Consider the following 17077-nt stretch of genomic DNA (forward strand, 5'->3'; position numbering starts at 1 on the left):
CCCTGAACCAGGTCCAAGTTTGAATATGTGGATATGAGCTACAATTATAAAGAAAGACATAAAATGCTCCCAAATGTCAGTTCTGTCTCTCCTCTACCTAATATAAATTGGTGACACAAACTCAAAGAGGTAACTTCAGGCAAGTTTGTAGGTATAGAACTATGAGAATTTTTAGTGACCAGCTGTTCTAGCAGATCTTACTTCAAAAAATTCATGTAATCTCCAGGTTGGAAAGAATCATAAATTATGCAATATCAAACACTTTTTAGTATCTCTTCTAGCTTAGATATGATGTTGGAGATTCAAGACTAAAACTGAGGAAGACATGGACATACATGCATATAACTGTAATGCATGGATTAAGTGCAAATAGGGAAGCACAGACCAGGTGAGAGCAGGGGGCAGTGTCTACAAATGTGATAGCATGTGTGCTGGCTTGTGTAAGTGGAGATTGGGTGTTTAAGTGTGTTTGGGGAGTAGATTCCTGAAGGAGGTAAACCCCTTCTGAGTTTTTTTTTTTAATTTTTTAAAAGATTTTATTTATTCATGAGAGACACAGATTGAGAGAGAGAGAGGCAGAGACACAGGCAGAGGGAGAAGCAGGCTCCGTGCAGGGAGCCCGATGTGGGACGCGATCCTGGGTCTCCAGGATCATGCCCTGAACCGAAGGCAGCACTAAACCACTGAGCCACCCGGGCTGCCCCCTTCTGAGTTTTAAAAGAAGATTAGGACTCAGGGAGCCTGGGTGGCACAGTCAGTTGGGCATGTGACTCTTGATTTTGGCTCAGTTGTGATCTCAGGGTTGTGAGATCAAGCCCTATGTTGGGCTCCAGGCTCAGTTCGGAGTCTGCTTGGAACTCACTCTCCCCCACTCCCACTCTCTCTCTCAAATAAATAAATAAATCTCTAAAAAATAAAGGAAGATTAGGATTTAGTTGAAAAGAATTGAGGCTAAAAAAAAAACAGAAAAAAGAAAAGAATTGAGATTAGAGCAGAAGCACATTTAAGATCAAAAGAAGAACATATAAATGCCATAGAAATGTAATGTATCATGTATGTTTAAGGGACAATGAAAAGTCAAGGGCTACTGGAATAGAAAAGAGGTGAAGCTGGAGGGTAAGCTGAGGTTTAGGGGACAGATTGAGAGGACCTTCAATGATGCTCTCAAGAACTTGGCCTTTCTATTGAAATTAATGGAAAACAAATGAAAAGCTATAAACACAAGTTGGTCTAAGAGTCATGTGGAGTGGACTTGCTGAGTCACAGGTTGTGGCTGGGCAGTCCTGTTATGAGATCATTTTAATTATCTGGGCTAAAGATGATGAGAGACTGAACCTGACCATGGTAGTGGGGTAAGGAAGAAGGTGGAAAGGAAAGACTTCAAGAACAGCATATAAGTTAGAGGTAGCAGTACCTTATAGTCATCAACCTCAAACTCCAAAAGGATCATTATAATTCTGTGCTACCCACTAGTCCCCAAAGCTTTTGGACATTCCCAGGACTTAAAAGTCATTGAATCTATAAGCAGCTTATTCCATTGTGGAGTAATACCCTGTAAGTGTTAGACACTTCAGTGGGATTTAGTTCACCAAAACTCTTATCTCTCCCAAAGAAGAGATATGTCAGAGGGAAGAAAGGTAGGGTCTGGCCCAGAGGGTGTCATATAGAGCACAGGGTATAAACTTTCCTTATCCTTGTTGACTACTAGTCTGACTTTAACCAAATGTGTTTTCCACAGGTAAATATGTTTACAAAGGCTTATCTACTCTTTAATATTGTATTATGTACAGTTTTAGCATAATGAGCATGCATGAATAGGAGGTCTGCCTTATTTGTATAACTAATGAACTCTTAATTGTCCCTCTCTGAAACAACTGTCTTTAAAGCTCTGTAAAATGTATACTAAAAATAATCATCTTTGAGTTATTTTTAGATTGCCTCATGAAGTCTGATCTTCTCATTCAGGTCTTTTTGCAGTTAGAATTTAATTGGATCAGATGATGCCAGAGGTCCCTTCTAGCTCTCCACCACCACAACCAATTAGCAGAAATTCCACTTTAATAATACAGCTGCTGCAGGTCAAGCAAGAAAGCAAACCAGAGGTGGAAATCTCAGCCTAATGAACATCGAGAAAAGATTAGAAGAGAGTTGAATTTCAGTGTGATAATTTATTACCGTCCAACAAGAACAGAATTTTATGAATATTGGCTAATTGTAATTTAAGCTAGATTTATTCACACAAATCTCTCCTCCAACATCACCTCCAATTCTGAGGTAAAAAGAGAATATCTCTTTTCAGTATTTCTTATCTCACTTATTGCCAATATAAGCCACAATCTCAAGTCTGTGGGGACACAATTAATGATCAAGGAGTATTAAATATTTTACATAATTATAACTGCATGTATTCACTCACATTATCTAGTCAGCTCTTAATTTCCACTTTAGACAGATAAAGTTTTGTCTTAAGGATCTTGACAAAAATGCCTATACCAGGATGCAATAATTAGTTTGGAGGATAGCTCACATGATATTTTTTTAATAAAAAGAATAAAAGATTCAAAAATCAAGTAGATTCTGTGCATTTTTAGGGGTAGCTGTTATAATGTGCTTGACTGTTTCACTGCATTCTTTGAAATTCCAATAGGCGGCCATGGGACTACTCACTCTTTCAACCATGCAACTTCCAGGGAGGGAATTATGCCTGGTTTGAACCCTCCGAGTGTCGTCATACCATAGTTTTGTCTCTTTTGCATGTCTCAGAAGACAGGCAAAGTTCATCCTGTCCCATCTATTAGGATAGACTAAAGGTAGGAAGAACAGCTGGAGAGATAATAATTCTCCTATTGGGGAGAAGAAAATTAGCCAATATAAACTGTGTAGCTTGGGAGAATAAGGAAAACTAGTTCAAGTAGCTTATATTGCCTGTGCACACAGAAGGAATAACAAATTATAGTGTCAGTCATTACTATAGATTAAAGATTCTTCTGACAAATTAATGCTGATTGGGCAGAAGGAAGCAGATTTAATAAGGAACAACACAGTCACAGGGAATTAAGGGAGCAATAATCTTTAGTTCTGCGGATCCACCTAAGGCAGGCAAGTGTGGGCAGCAGGGTTGCTGTAGAAACAGTAATAGCCATGTGCTCCTCTACATTTCCCAGCTTCTCCTGCAGCTTCGAGGAGAGGAGCTGCGGGAAAATTCTTCCCAAAAGAATATTAAAGGAAGTGATGTGTCACTTCCTGTTAAGGTTAGTTAAGATGTGGTGTTTCTTCCTCAGCTTCTACCACCCCAGGCTGACTGTGTGACTGAAAGCAAAGGATTCTCGGATGGTAAGCCCTCAATATTGAAGGAGGCTGAGTCACTGAGTCATGGCCTTGAGGGAGCCACACGGGTGAGATGTTGAAGTGATCAAGAAATAAAATGGTGTTGGGCCAAGCTACTGAGATTTCAGGTTTTATCAGTTTCTGCATAGCCTAACTATCCTGATTAATGCATCGGTGTGATTCAAAGCACAGGATATGAATTCAGATACCAGTGTTTAAATCCAGTTTCCATTATTATTAATGGGCTCTGTGACATGACCTCTTTGAGACTGAGTTTTGGGGCAAGACTCTTGGTATTAGAATGAGACACTGTAAGGAGTTTCAACTCAGAAAACAAAATGAAGTCCATTGGTGGGCCCTGGAAATACAATATCCCAAGAGAGGTGAAACTTCCAAGGACCCAGGTGTGGTTATCAAGATCCCAGACTTATAGAGCTGAATAGGCCCAAAGGGCACCTGATTTGTATAGAATATGAAAGCCAATCTCATTTTGTCTTGGGATGAAGGCTGCAGTCCTCAACTCTGGATTCACATTAGATTTAAATTAAATCACAAAAATACTGAGGCCTGAGCCCTAACCCAAATCAATTAAATCAGAATCTCTGGGGATGAGATCCAGATAGCATTATATTTTTTAAGTTACCCTAGTGGTGTTAATATGAGCCAAAGTGGAGAATGAATGGCTAAGAGTAACAAAGAGAGTCTGAAGCTGCTTAAGGGCTTTCTGTCTCACTTGAAATTGGTTCAGAAGGTGAAGGTCAGAGCCCGGGGGAAAGAGTCAGGTGGACTCAGTTATGTGGAACGGGAAAAAGGTGATTTTAGCAGCAATTTCTCAACAAAAAAGAGAAAGCAGTTTAAGTCAAAACATTTCCATTTATGGAGATTACATGGAAGGAATATTGTTATGAATCCTATTATTATTTTCCTTTCAGTCTGCATTCTATTTCATATTCCCAAATCCACTAAATGCACTTCAAGTGTGAAAGAAATCACAAAATCACAAAATTAATACTTAACATGGAAAAATATTTCTGATTGGTAATATACAAATTAGTAAAATATTAACAAAGTATTATAGAAACACAGAAACTAAAAAATGCTTGCAACCTTTTCTACTAAAAAGATATGTTTGATCATGAAAATAGGCAGATCGGTGCTTCCCAAATGGGAAGAAAATTTGGCCCAGCAACCTAAAAACTGCCAGATTGATTCTGACCCATTGTTTATCCAATGCCCTATTCTATTTATGCTCTAGCCACATTTGGGAAGGAAGGTCAGTTTCCTACTAGACATGAATAAATCTTAATGGAAGATGTCCCTTAATTTCCTTTAGTCATTTATAATTGTTACTCAAATTTTTCCTGTTTTTGTATTGCTAAGTTTCAGTGAGATGAAAAACTTGAAAATATCTGCTGGTAATGACAGGTATTGGTTGGACAGTAACATTAATTACTTGGTTTTGATGCTGTAGAAAGGTTACTAAAGAATACTCAGGTTAGGTACACTAAGTTCCATTGCTACCAAAGCTTTCTGTTTTTTCTTCTTTACTTGAAATCAAAGTCAAGAATCTTAATAATTTTGAGTGGTCCTTAAAATATTCACATATCTGCTCATATTTAATTTGAAAATGATCCTTTTGCCATCAATATACCCTCATGAGGAAATCCAAATCATAAAAGTTTTTAGAGAAGAACACCAATAACTGATTTCATGTAAACAGTTTGGGATTATGCCAATCAATTTACCATTTCATGATTTCAAAGCTTGTTTCATCAATCTTCTGTCACTCAAGTCATAGAACATAAAATAAACCTTTTAACAAGAATTTGGGTTTTATTCTATAAGACAGACAAGGTCATTTTTTAAAGCAAATCAGCTAGCGGGAGTGCTATGAGAAGCATGCCAACAGAGATAAATAAGCATAGGGCCTTTCGGCTCCATTCCATAAATCCTGACCTCTTTTTTCCCTTCTGCTACTAGAGGGTAGTTTGCTTCTCGTATCATTCCCTAAGGGAAGTTCTAGCACCACATGAGGCTAACAAATATCATTTGGCCTTTTACTATTTTAAGTTCAAGTTATTAAAATGCCATAGACTCAGTGAAGTGTGGCTTGTGTCATATGATCATCCTGAGAAGGAGTCACACATATTGCCCCTGACAACAACATTATGACAATGTGAAACTAATAATTGCTTTTTTGGGGGAATCAATAAATTTAAGATCAAGTGCCTAAATGTTATGTTTCAAAACATAAGAAACACACATTCTTTTCTACACTGAAAGACAAACGAAACATGGGCCTTTCAGCAGATTCAGGTGTAAATATTGATTTTATGCTCTCCACTGAATTAGAAAGTCTGAATTGAATCTCACACTGACTTCCCTTATTTCATTTGTGTCATATATTTCTCATTTGGTTGGAAATTTCAAGCAGCTAAATTTGTCATCAGCTCTACAAGATTTCCGTCTTTTACACTTGATAAGTTCTTGAAAAAAAGTGAGAGACACATCTCTTCATGTATTGATCACGTATGGATGAAGTATCTATCTGTGTGTCTAGGAGCTGCGGACACAACAGTGACCTGGAAGGTGTATGACTGGCCTTTCTGACATGGAAGAAAGACAGCTAAACAAGATAGTAAGAAATACTAAAGAAGTGGTAGTTAAAATGATATTTGAAAGGTGAGTTAGCCAAGGGAAAAAAAAAAAGTACTCAGGAAGAAGAATCAACTCTTGGGAAAGCAAGATAGAGAAAGGACATATTTTATGAGAGAAAAGTTCAGTAGAGCAAGCACTGTATACAGTTTTGATGGCAGGAAGGTATCTGACTAGGGCAGATGAGTTTCGTGAATTAAACCGGGATAAGATCATAAAGGACTTTGAAAGCCATGATAAGGGAGGGACCGTAAAGCAGAAGGGTCAGTAGCAGGAATAATGTTTCAGGAGGTATGTCAGAGAATAACAAATCAATCACAAGAGGCCATAATGAAGACAGGGACACCAATTGGGAGGTTGCAAAAGAGATGAGGGAAGTCACTGGCACATGTAGGGATGGAATGGTGGTCCCAAAGAGACAGGTTCATGTCTCAATTCCTAGAACCTATGAACATTACCTTATTTGGAAAGAGTCTTTGCAGATGTAATTAAGCTAAGGATCTTGAGATCAAAAGATTACTGTGGATTATCTGGATGGATTCCAAATACAGTGACAAATATCTTTGTAATTTGGGAAATTTGACAGACAGAAGAGAAGGCAATGTGACAATGGAGGTAGAAGTTTGAGCATGAGCCCAAGGAATGTCAAGAGCCACAAGAAACTGGAAGAGGCAAGGAAAGATTCTCCTTTATAGCCTCCAGAAGAAGCATGGCCCTGCTAGCACTTTGATTTTGGACTTTAGTCCCCAGAAATATGAAAACAAACTTGTCTTGTTTTAGGCAACAGTTTTTGGTAATTTATTATAGTATCCACATGTAACTAATACAAGGCAAAGAAAGACACATGAAGAGGGAAAAAGACACATTGCATTTGGGACATTGCAAAAGGCCAGCAGAGCAGGATCCAAGGGCATTCATGAGCGAGAGGCCAGAAATGAGGTTGGAAAGTCAAGCGGGAGGTTATATTAGTGAAAAGCTGCTGGGTCTGAATGCATGTGGAATACCAAAATATCAGTGAGTGGATCAGACTAGTAGGAGGAGAAGAATAGTGGTCTTGAGGAATGGGAAGAGAAATTGGAAAGGGAGGAAAAAGGAAAGGAATGCAAAATGCTCTTGGCAGAGGAGGGGTCTATGGCAGTACGTGGAAGGAGGGGAAAAGGGTTGGGTATAGGGAATTTGTACCTCAGCTAGGAAGGTATCTGACTAGTGCAGATGAGTTTGGTGAACTAAACTGGGATGAGATCATGAAGAACTTTGAAAGCCATAGCAAAGCAGACTGTAAATACAGAGCAGTGGATTGATTAGTCAGCTCAGGCTGCTGTAACAAAAACCACAGACTGGGGGACTTAAATCACAGACATTTATTTTCTTAACAGACCATTCTGGACAGTGGGAAGTCAAAGATCAAGGTGCTGGCAGATTTGGTTTTTGGTGAGGGTCCTCCTATCTTGGTCCTGTTTTTCCTTTTACCATGTTCTCACATGAACAGGGAAAGAAAGTGCCAGGGCCTCTTCCTCTTCTTAGGATGACACTAATCCCATCATGGGGTCTTCACCCTCATGACCTCATCTAAACCTAATCCCTCCTAAAGGCCCCACCTCCTAAAGTCCTTACATTGGAGGTTAGGACTTCAACCTATGGATTTTGTGTGTGTTGGGGGGCAGGGCACAAACATTCAGTCCATGACAGTTAAGGAATTGACTCTCAGTGGACCAGATGTGGGCCATGTGGGATGGAGTCAGCTGGGAGCTATTTTAGGTCCTAAGAAAACCACACGGGGGCAACAGGGCTATAATAAAGGAGGCTGGTAAGTCTGTGTGTGGAGTGGATGACAGAGGCCAGGAGGCAGTGTAGAGAGGAAGTGACAGAGGCCACCTGAATGAGATGCCAGGTGCCTGAAAGAGATCTCCACAAACCAGCAGGGGAGAAGGAGAAGCTCTAACTCCTGGAGACTGCTGTCAGAGGGGCCTGACACAGGGTAAGAAACCAGCTAAGTATCAGCAACTGACAGAACTTTCGTGCACCCTTCTCTTCACTCTTCCCTCCTGCAGCTTTCACACTGGTGGGCCATGCATTGGAGACAGGGAAACCTGCTGGGTGGGAAATGAGTGGGAAAAGAGATCAACTGGCCACATTTCTCTGTCTGAATACAGGTGACCTACGAAATACTGTCCTCAACTAGAAGATGGGGAGAAGCCTGTCCTGAAATCTGAAATGTTTATACCTTAGATTGGACATTTAAAATTTGCAAATGAGGTGCTTTGAACCTGGAAGACTTAAGGACTAAGAGTGAACAGGAAAGCCACCGATCTGCCAAATTTTCAGCCATTGCAAGGAAAAGCTTCCTGTAAAAAGGCAGTGGGATAGAGTTGAATTTTGCTTATCTATGAAACATCATGCTTGTTCAATGTACCATTTAGACATCCAAAGAAAAGGACAAATATTTCCTCTCAGAAATCCTGGTAATGAATGCATTTCCTCAGAATACAATCAATAAGGTGGCAAAGGACCATTCTGAATAGATGTTTCCCCCATTCCCTAGTGCTAAATTTAGGATACACAAATCATGGTGTGATTATTAAACAATGTTATTTTTTAATTTTATCACATCTTGTAATTCTTAGAGAAACTTTTGTACAGACTGCATCACATACAGGTTCCATTTGTTTTCCCTGGCCAAGAGAAAGGTCTGTAACCAGCTAAATTCAAAAGGACTAAGAGGTGGAGTTGAAAAAGATTCTCCACTCCATTCACACAGATTCTCTTTTTCCCCTTGGTTCACCACTTAATATTTTGGTCTCCTTTCCTTCATCTATACAGTGGCGGTAATTGGTTTTAATTTCATTTTGTTTTCTCAATGGACGGATTCTCAGTTAGACCAAATGAAAGTCTAACCAGTAGTGCCCACTTATCTACCTTTCCGAAGTACTGTAAGAATTAATGGTGATCTTCAAAATGTACAGAAGACGAAGAGCACACCATGAGGGAGTTGATGAGTATTATTTTTTTTTAAGATTTTATTTATTTATTCATGAGAGACACAGAGAGAGAGAGGCAGAAACACAGGCAGAGGGAGAAGGCAGGGTCCATGCAGTTCCTGATGTGGAACTCGATCCCGGATCTCCAGGATCACACCCTGGGCTGAAGACAGCGCTAAACCACTGGGCCACCGGGGCTGCCCTTGATGAGTATTATTTAAACATATCAATGAATAAGTATATTTTAACAAATGTGGATAAATCATACAGCAAAGGATCTTGGCTTGCTTGCCCTAGTACCTCAATGCATCAGAGTAGAAAGAAATATGCATAACAGCTAAGTAGAAAAATAAAAGCAATAAAACAACCCAACAATCCAAGACCATAAACACATTAATAGTGAAATATTCTTTGCATCTTAAAAAAAATCTAGCTGCATTTTTAAAATAAAGTACTGGTTTATGCAGTCAGGATGTAAGATATGCCTTGAGATTTTAGAATAGTCTGCACAGGAAGGCAAGGGACCAAAGACAGAGATGTCCAGAAATAAAACCAAGGCAAAGAGATCAAAGATACTTTCCTCCCCAATTCAGAATGCAGCATGGGCAGAAATCATTTGCTATGTATAAATTTGATAGCTGCTTTTTTTTTTTGGTTATTGGTCTCGCAAAAAGAGGTGAAATGAAGATATGAATATTGCTTGCTTTGGAGGATAGTCAAGAAGCAGATGAAAACGCCTAGCAAGTTTGACAGGAGTAAGTTACATTTATAGAGCAAGGAGAAAGGGGTATGTTATTTATGAATTTGAGTATTTTAAAAGAAAGTTAAAGTCACTGTTTCCTTCCTGTACACTAATTACTCCAGGCTGTAAACCCTCCAGCAAATAGCAAAGGGTTAAATTATTCTGGCCCTTAACAATTTCTCTTGGTCTTTGTACCTAAAAGGATTAGATTTTTTAAACTGCTCTGATTTTTTTGTATACATAAAAGACTGTCCCATTCATAATATTTTAATTCCGAGTTTATTTTCTTTTCCATATTGTTTGTCTTTATGTTGTAATACACCAGTGAGCTATAGCTAATGTTAAAGCTAAAGCATTTAATTTAAATTCTCATCTTGAATACGATGTGGAACCCTTGTAGATTAATATTTTTATGATAATTTTTTTCTTTCTATTCTTTATTCACATGTGCTAGTTTTTTTCCTCAAATGTCTATATTTTTCCTAATAAATATAGTATAAGTGTATTCACTGTGGTTAAAGTGTTTATTTTATACTTGATTCTGGAGGTAAGTGGACAAGGAAAATAAAATTAGGAGTAAGTGTTTATTTTATACTTGATTCTGGAGGTAAGTGGACAAGGAAAATAAAATTAGGAGTTGGGAGATTTTAATTTCAGTAGGGTAATTTTATCACCATTAAAAACACTTGGAAATAGTCTAATAATAGAGAGAATATTCAGGCACCTCAATTATTTAGGATACTAGTGAGACAATTAAGTGTCTGTTCTTGTGTGGTGGGACATATATTCAAATATTTAAGTCCTGCCTTCCAAAACTGCTTATTTTAGTCTTTAAAAAAGTCACCAGAGCATTTGAGCAAATGGAATCAAAATTAAATTTTAAGAGTATTTTGCATTTCATCGATAAAAATTCAAATATTATTAAACAAAACCCAAATAAATAACTAAACATTTCTTAGTCTAATTTAAGAAATTATAGATTAAGATGTTTCCTTCTAATTTCTCTGACACTAGAACATTCTGACATACATATATCTCAAATACATCTACATTTCTTCTGCATTCTTCCTTTCTTCAAACTAACCATCTCATCTCATTTCTGTTCACTTTAGCGTCCTCCACAGTAACTGCCAGGAATCCCGTTGCCTGGAGACCGCTCTTGAAGAACATCCACTGCCGTGGCCTCTTGGAGATTTAAGGCATCTAATAAGGAGCTGTCAGAAATCATCAGCTCGCTCCTGAGAAAGTAGCATTTTTTAAAAAAGTCACAATAAAGCACTTATCTGGATATTACCTATTGCAGGTAATTGGTACAACTAAAGCATAGGATATAAAAGAAAAAAAGTACCTTTGGAAAAATCTAAATTTGACAAATTCATGCAAAAAAAAGGTGAGATAAAAAAACCTAAATGTACTTTTATGTACTTTTTATAAAATGGAAGATCCTTTCAGTACCCCCCCCATTGCTTATCTATTCTAATTTTTAAAACTATTCTAAAAGGTTCTGTTTCTAGCTGTATTTTTAGCTATGTTATTTGTCTATTAACATTCTCTTTAGCCCAAAGGAATTTTGAAGCAGCAAATTCAATAAAATGACATAAGGTCAACTGTGAAAAAAAAATCAATGATAAAGGAGATAAAACACAGCTATGAGAACTGCGTATTGCAAAACCAACAAAATGAAACGGCAGCCTACAGAATGGGAGAAAATATTTGCAAATCATATATCAGATAAGAGGTTAATATCCAAAATATGTAAAGAATTACATAATAGCTTATTAGTAAAAAGGCAAATAATCCAATTAAAAATGGGCAGAGGACCTGAATAGACATTTTTCCAAAGAGGATATTCAGATGGCCAACAGGTATGTGAAAAGGTACTCAACATCACTGATTATCACAGAAACACGTCAAAACCATAGTGATGTATCACCTTATGCCTGTCAGAATGGTCATTATCAACATGATAACAGATAAATTCTGGCATGGATGTCGAATAAAGGGAAACCTTATGCACTGCTGGTGGAAATGTAAATTAGTACAACCACTATGGAAAACAGTATGGAGGATCCTCAAAAAATTAAAAGTAGACTATCATATGATCCAGCAATTTTACTTTTGAGTATATACACAAAAGAAATAAAATAACTATAATTAATGCTGGATGGTATTTTTGAAAGTTGTAACAGAGTAAGTCCTAAAAGTTCTCATTACAAGGAAAAATAATCTTTTGGTAACTGTATGAGGTCACAGATGTTAAAGAACAGTGGTATTATAATTTTGGAATATAATAAAATAATACAGATAAACAGTAAAAAATCCTAAAAGAACCTATATCAACTTGAGACTTTTTTTTAAGATTTTATTTATTCATATTTTTAGAATGAGAGCGAGACAGTGGGAGAGGAGCAGAGGAGAGGGAGAGAATCTCAAGCAGATTCCCGGCTGAGTGCAGAGGACAATGTGGGCTCGATCTCACCACCCCTGAGATCATGACCTGAATTGAAATCAAGAGTCAGAAGCCCAATCGATTGAGCCACCCAGGAGCCCCTTGGGCATTCTTAATAAGGTCCTAGAGTCCAGCACATATTTTTGATATCTGAGAATCAAGAACAGATTAATATATGGTGGAAGGTACGCCCTGTTTAAAAAGTTAGGATGTATTTGAGTCATATTTTGCATTTTTTGAAAGATAGTTAAAATGTTTTTAAGATGTTTACACTCAAAGGAAAAAAACTGTAAACTGGAAATTTAACATGAATTAAAACATAGCTCAGGGACAAAGTTAGAAAGAAAAAAATGGCCTTTCCTTGCTAAATGTTAATGTTTTTTTAAAGATTATTTATTTATTTGAGATAGCATGAGTGGGGGTGGGGCGCAGGGGGAGAGGGAAAAGCAGTCTCCCCTTGAGCCTGGAACTGGACACAGGGCTCAATCCTAGTACCCTGAGATCATGACCTGAGCCAAAGACACATGCTTAACAGACTGAGCCACCCAGGCGCCACAACATTTATAGTTTTGAAGCTATTAATTACACTTTGTTTTTCATGGCCACCAAGGTATGGTAAATTATTTAGAATAATATTTCTTCCAAAAATCTTTATCCCCAAGCATGTACAAAGCAATACAAGTGTGAGTTGCAATTAAGATGTTCTTTTCCATGAGAATTTGGAAGCTGCTGGAAGGTGGTAGAGTCCAGAGAGCTTCAGGTTGTGCTTTGATAACAGATAGAACTAGATTAACTAAATTTCTGCTACATTTCATGATATGACCATGCATTGGCTATTCAACCTCACTAAAGTTCATTTTTTTTCTTTTTGCAAGAAAAATGCACGTATTTATTGTGCCTAACTCCTAAGGTTGCTATGAGTATGAAATAAGTAGGTATGTAACCAGAGTCCCTGGAACATTAGAAGTGCTTAATAAACAGGAGCTGTTATCATTATCATTCCTATGAAGTTATACTAAAGCCAACGTGATCATAAGGTTCTGAGACTGAGTTTGAGGGCAATCACAGAGTCACATAGCTAATCATGAACTGCTGTTTAAGAAAATAAAAGTTATTGTCTACTTAGCACTGTACAAAGAGTACATTCTGGGGACACCTGGGTGGCTCAGCAGTTGAGCGTCTGCCTACGGCCTAGAGCGTGATCCCGGAGTCCCAGGATCGAGTCCCACATCAGGCTTACTGCATGGAGCCTGCTTCTCCCTCTGCCTGTGTCTCTACCTCTCTCTCTCTGTGTCTCTCATGAATAAATAAATAAAATCTTTAAAAAAAAAGAGTACATTCTGAAGAAACTAGGTTAAAATGGACAAAAACCAAACAAAAATGTTTTTTAATGCTTTTTTGTAGATGTGAGAGAAAAAATGGAGGTAATGCTACATTGGGAACTAGTTATTCTTGGGAGAAATAGAGAATCGAGGTCCGGCATGGTTCTATTCGATCCCTGTTTTGCTTGGGTTTTGTGGAGGTATAACTGACGTAAGTACATAAATATTAAAAATGTTGCCTGATGAATTTGATGATTTTGTGCATGTCATATAAACCACCACCCACCAACATATAGAATTTATCTGCCGTCTCAATAAGCTCCCTTGTACCCATTTACAGTCAATACACCACCTACTCCCCCCTGGCAGTCACTCTTCTGCTGATGATATGAGGCTTCAGATTCTCTTCCTAATCAAGAAAAAGGGCTTATGAGAAATTCAAGGCCCTCATTCTCTACCCTAACTAGACTGGACTCCTAATCCATTGTCTTTACTTTGCTCACATTCAATGTCACCTTGCCTCTAACCGACCGTCACCCTATCATCAACATGCCCTTAATCTAATTAATCTGCACTATGTTAAGTATTCTCCAGGCATGAGCGACTTATGAACTGTGACATTCTTCTGACATTTAGGGGGCTTTTCCTCCACTGTTGTATTAATGATGTTTCACTTCAATTTTTGATTCACAAACTCTATAAATATTATTCTCAACCATTGTTGCATTGTGTTTTCCATAGCATCCTGGGCCAACGCTAAGTAAGGAGACAAAATCAGTTTTAAAAAGACTTGAAGGTGAACTGTAGGGGCAGCTACATTTGCAAACTCAACTTCCCCAAAGCAGATTTTCTCATCCTAGTTTTAGAGTTAAATAATGATGTAACAGCTGAATGTAACAGCATCAACTTGGTGCTCTTGGTCTGAGGCAGCTCTCTACCCATTTCTATCATCAGGTGTTCTGTGCTCTGAATCTCACCTCAGATACCTGACCCAGGCACCCATGCTCAGAATCCTTCTTCCATTTTAGGGAGGAGAAATAGGCACAAGAGGTGCATTAACCTTTGTAGGCTCCCTACCCCATCTAGACAGGTGCCCACTTGCTAAAATGCCTCTGGCCTCTCATTTAAACACCTGACCACTGATAACTCTACAGGCCAATGAAGCCCATAGTGAGCGAAGAATCGAGGTTTATGGCTAATCACAGAGAAACCAGAATCATTTCTAATATCATCCTTTTCATGACAGTGCTAGTGAGCTCTGAGCTTGGATTTTTCCACTTGCTGTATGAAAATACAAAGACTATAATAATACGACTGGAGAAAAAAATCAAATATTTGCTACAAAAACCCTCAGCCCACAGGTTGCTGTGATTTTCACTTGAGTATACTCAAGGGCTCATTTTACTTTCGACTTTAAAATTCACACTCAATTTTGACACGAGACGTATGACTCAGTTCTTTACAGTACCGATCCTGTAAAAACAGATGACTCAGCCACCAGTTATAACAGCAGATTATTGCAGTATTCATCCAAACATGCCTTATGCTGACTAGAGAGGGCTTTCAAGTTAATGAGGCAAAAACAGCAATGTCCTGATGGAACATATGCTGTCCTGTAATAAGGAAAAAAAAGAGAACCAAATATAAATACTAAACAATGTAGTATCATTGAAATGTAATCCCTTAAAAAAAAAACCAGGCATCTTTACTTTTCCCATTGTTTGATTATTAATTTTAGAATAGCTGTTCTCTTAAATCTATTTTTATGCAAAATCAGAATTCAGATGCCCATATGAACCAAGAGACCAGAGGCTGACTTTTCTCAACAGGTTTCCCCTTCAGAGCCAAAGCATCCATTACAAAAGAAAATGAGGTCAGCCCTAAGAAAAATGGTAATCATTTAATAACATTGCTGTAAGCCAAAGAAGAATTGCAAAAATAAGTCAATCTGGTGCAACAAAAAGCCAAAAAAAAAAAAAAAAACCAAAACAAAACAAAACAAAAACAAAAACAAAAACAAAACAAAAAAAACAAAATCCAAGTAAAAACAGGTTCAAAATTAAAGTGTTTATTTTCAGTTCACCTAAGAAACTGCTGAAAGAAATTACATTTTCCTTCAAGAAGGAAATGACACAATACCATTTTCTACCCATTGAACGTCACAGGATGACATAGGATGAATGTCAACATATAGACATGACATCCTCTTAATTATGTTAATGTCAGGCAATAGAGCCAACATGGGAGAGTTATGAATTCGTTCAACATGGATTGAGCACCTACCATATATCTTCTATTCCCCCGTTGGAGGGGCTTGGCATACAAAAGGTTGTACGGTGGGGGTGACAAGTGTAAGTTCCAAGTCACCACTGGAATAAAGTAACATCTGAGGGGCCCCGGAGGCAGAGTCAGGAAAGACTTCACAGATGGCATGACATATAAGCAGAGGCAGAAAGCAGTAGGAATTTGCCAGTTAGACAAGGTGGAAAAATATTCCAGCAGAGGACATGTGCAAAGGCATAGATGTGTGAAGTAGCTTCAGATGTTTGGAAAACAACAAACAGTGTTGTGTGGCTGCTGCAAAAATTGCCGTCTAGAAGTGACAAGAGATGTGGCTACAAATGCAGACAGGAACTTGATGGTAAGGGATCTTTAAGTCCAAAGAGGTTAGCTCCTCCTTTGCAGGGAGGGGAATGGCACAACCAGATTCCCGTTTTAGAAAGATACTTCCTGTAGCTGTGTTCAGTGAGAGAATGGGGCTTGAGAGATCCCTGAGGGGCTGTTCCTGTAATTCATATGACAGGGAATGAGGGCTGGATATGAGGTCCCATTGGAGGGAGAGAGGGGAAAGGGTGGATTTGTTTTGGACCAAGAACTTTTTAGAAATGGTTACCAGTCTCAGGGGGTTCTGACTTGAGCTACTGGGGTAATGAGTGTTTTCTGAGCTGAGAACAGGAATACAATGGGCATAAATTCTGGAATCGGCTGATGTAGGTTGGGGATGCTTCTATTTTTGGAGACACTGAGGCAAAAGATGTCTTTGAGTATCCAGAAGGAAATGACAAAGCAGAGTTTGTAAGATTAATGTATTCATTCTGCCATTACCTAGGACACTCCAAGTGCTGGTTTCATTTGCTGTGAAATTATATGCAACGATTTTTGATGATTTACAGTGGTGGTTCATGAGAATAAAGACTCTTGCAAGGATTTCTTTGATAGCTTTATGGCAAGTGTTTCAAATAAGGGCAATGCAGCCGAGGTATCACTGGGAACCTTGATAGAAGTCTGATTGTCATCAACGTAATTTGCAGTGTGAGTTAACACCACTAGTGTTGGTTTGGTGAGAATTAGTCAGGGATCAAAACCACACATCCTGAAGTCAAGCTTATATTGCAACAACATCATCCATCATAAATAACTGCTTAGTGTCATAAATAGGCTTTTAGAAAACAATCCTTTAAAAATATAAATTAAACCATGTCACTACACACTTTCCATGAGGTAATGCTAAAGTGTTGATAGTAAGCTATAGACAGAATCGAGATGGTTGTATTAGAATAGGCTGAGCTTGTGCTGCCATGACTAACAAGCCCCAGATCTCAAT

General features: G+C 38.2%; 2 protein-coding genes across 14 annotated transcripts in view; one reads left to right on the forward strand and one right to left on the reverse strand.

Annotated features, from left to right (window-relative positions):
* Positions 1-17077, forward strand: part of LOC129502078 (proline-rich protein 18-like) — a 440312-nt gene that overhangs the window by 272382 nt on the left and 150853 nt on the right. For 10 of the 13 annotated variants that reach the window (XR_008662879.1, XR_008662883.1, XR_008662887.1 and 7 more), the window contains 2 exons: positions 10815-11005; positions 13556-13684. The gene's annotated coding sequence lies outside the window, so the exon portion shown is untranslated. Of the gene's footprint in view, positions 1-10814; positions 11093-11152; positions 11441-13555; positions 13685-17077 lie in introns of those variants that run through there. The other 3 variants (XR_008662882.1, XR_008662892.1, XM_055313497.1) reach the window with 3 other exon arrangements.
* The window catches only part of CYYR1 (cysteine and tyrosine rich 1), a 107782-nt gene that overhangs the window by 35059 nt on the left and 55646 nt on the right, over positions 1-17077 (reverse strand). The window lies entirely within an intron of this gene.

The sequence above is a fragment of the Nyctereutes procyonoides genome, unplaced genomic scaffold (genome assembly GCF_905146905.1).
Source record: "Nyctereutes procyonoides isolate TBG_1078 unplaced genomic scaffold, NYPRO_anot_genome, whole genome shotgun sequence".
Lineage (NCBI taxonomy): Eukaryota > Metazoa > Chordata > Mammalia > Carnivora > Canidae > Nyctereutes > Nyctereutes procyonoides.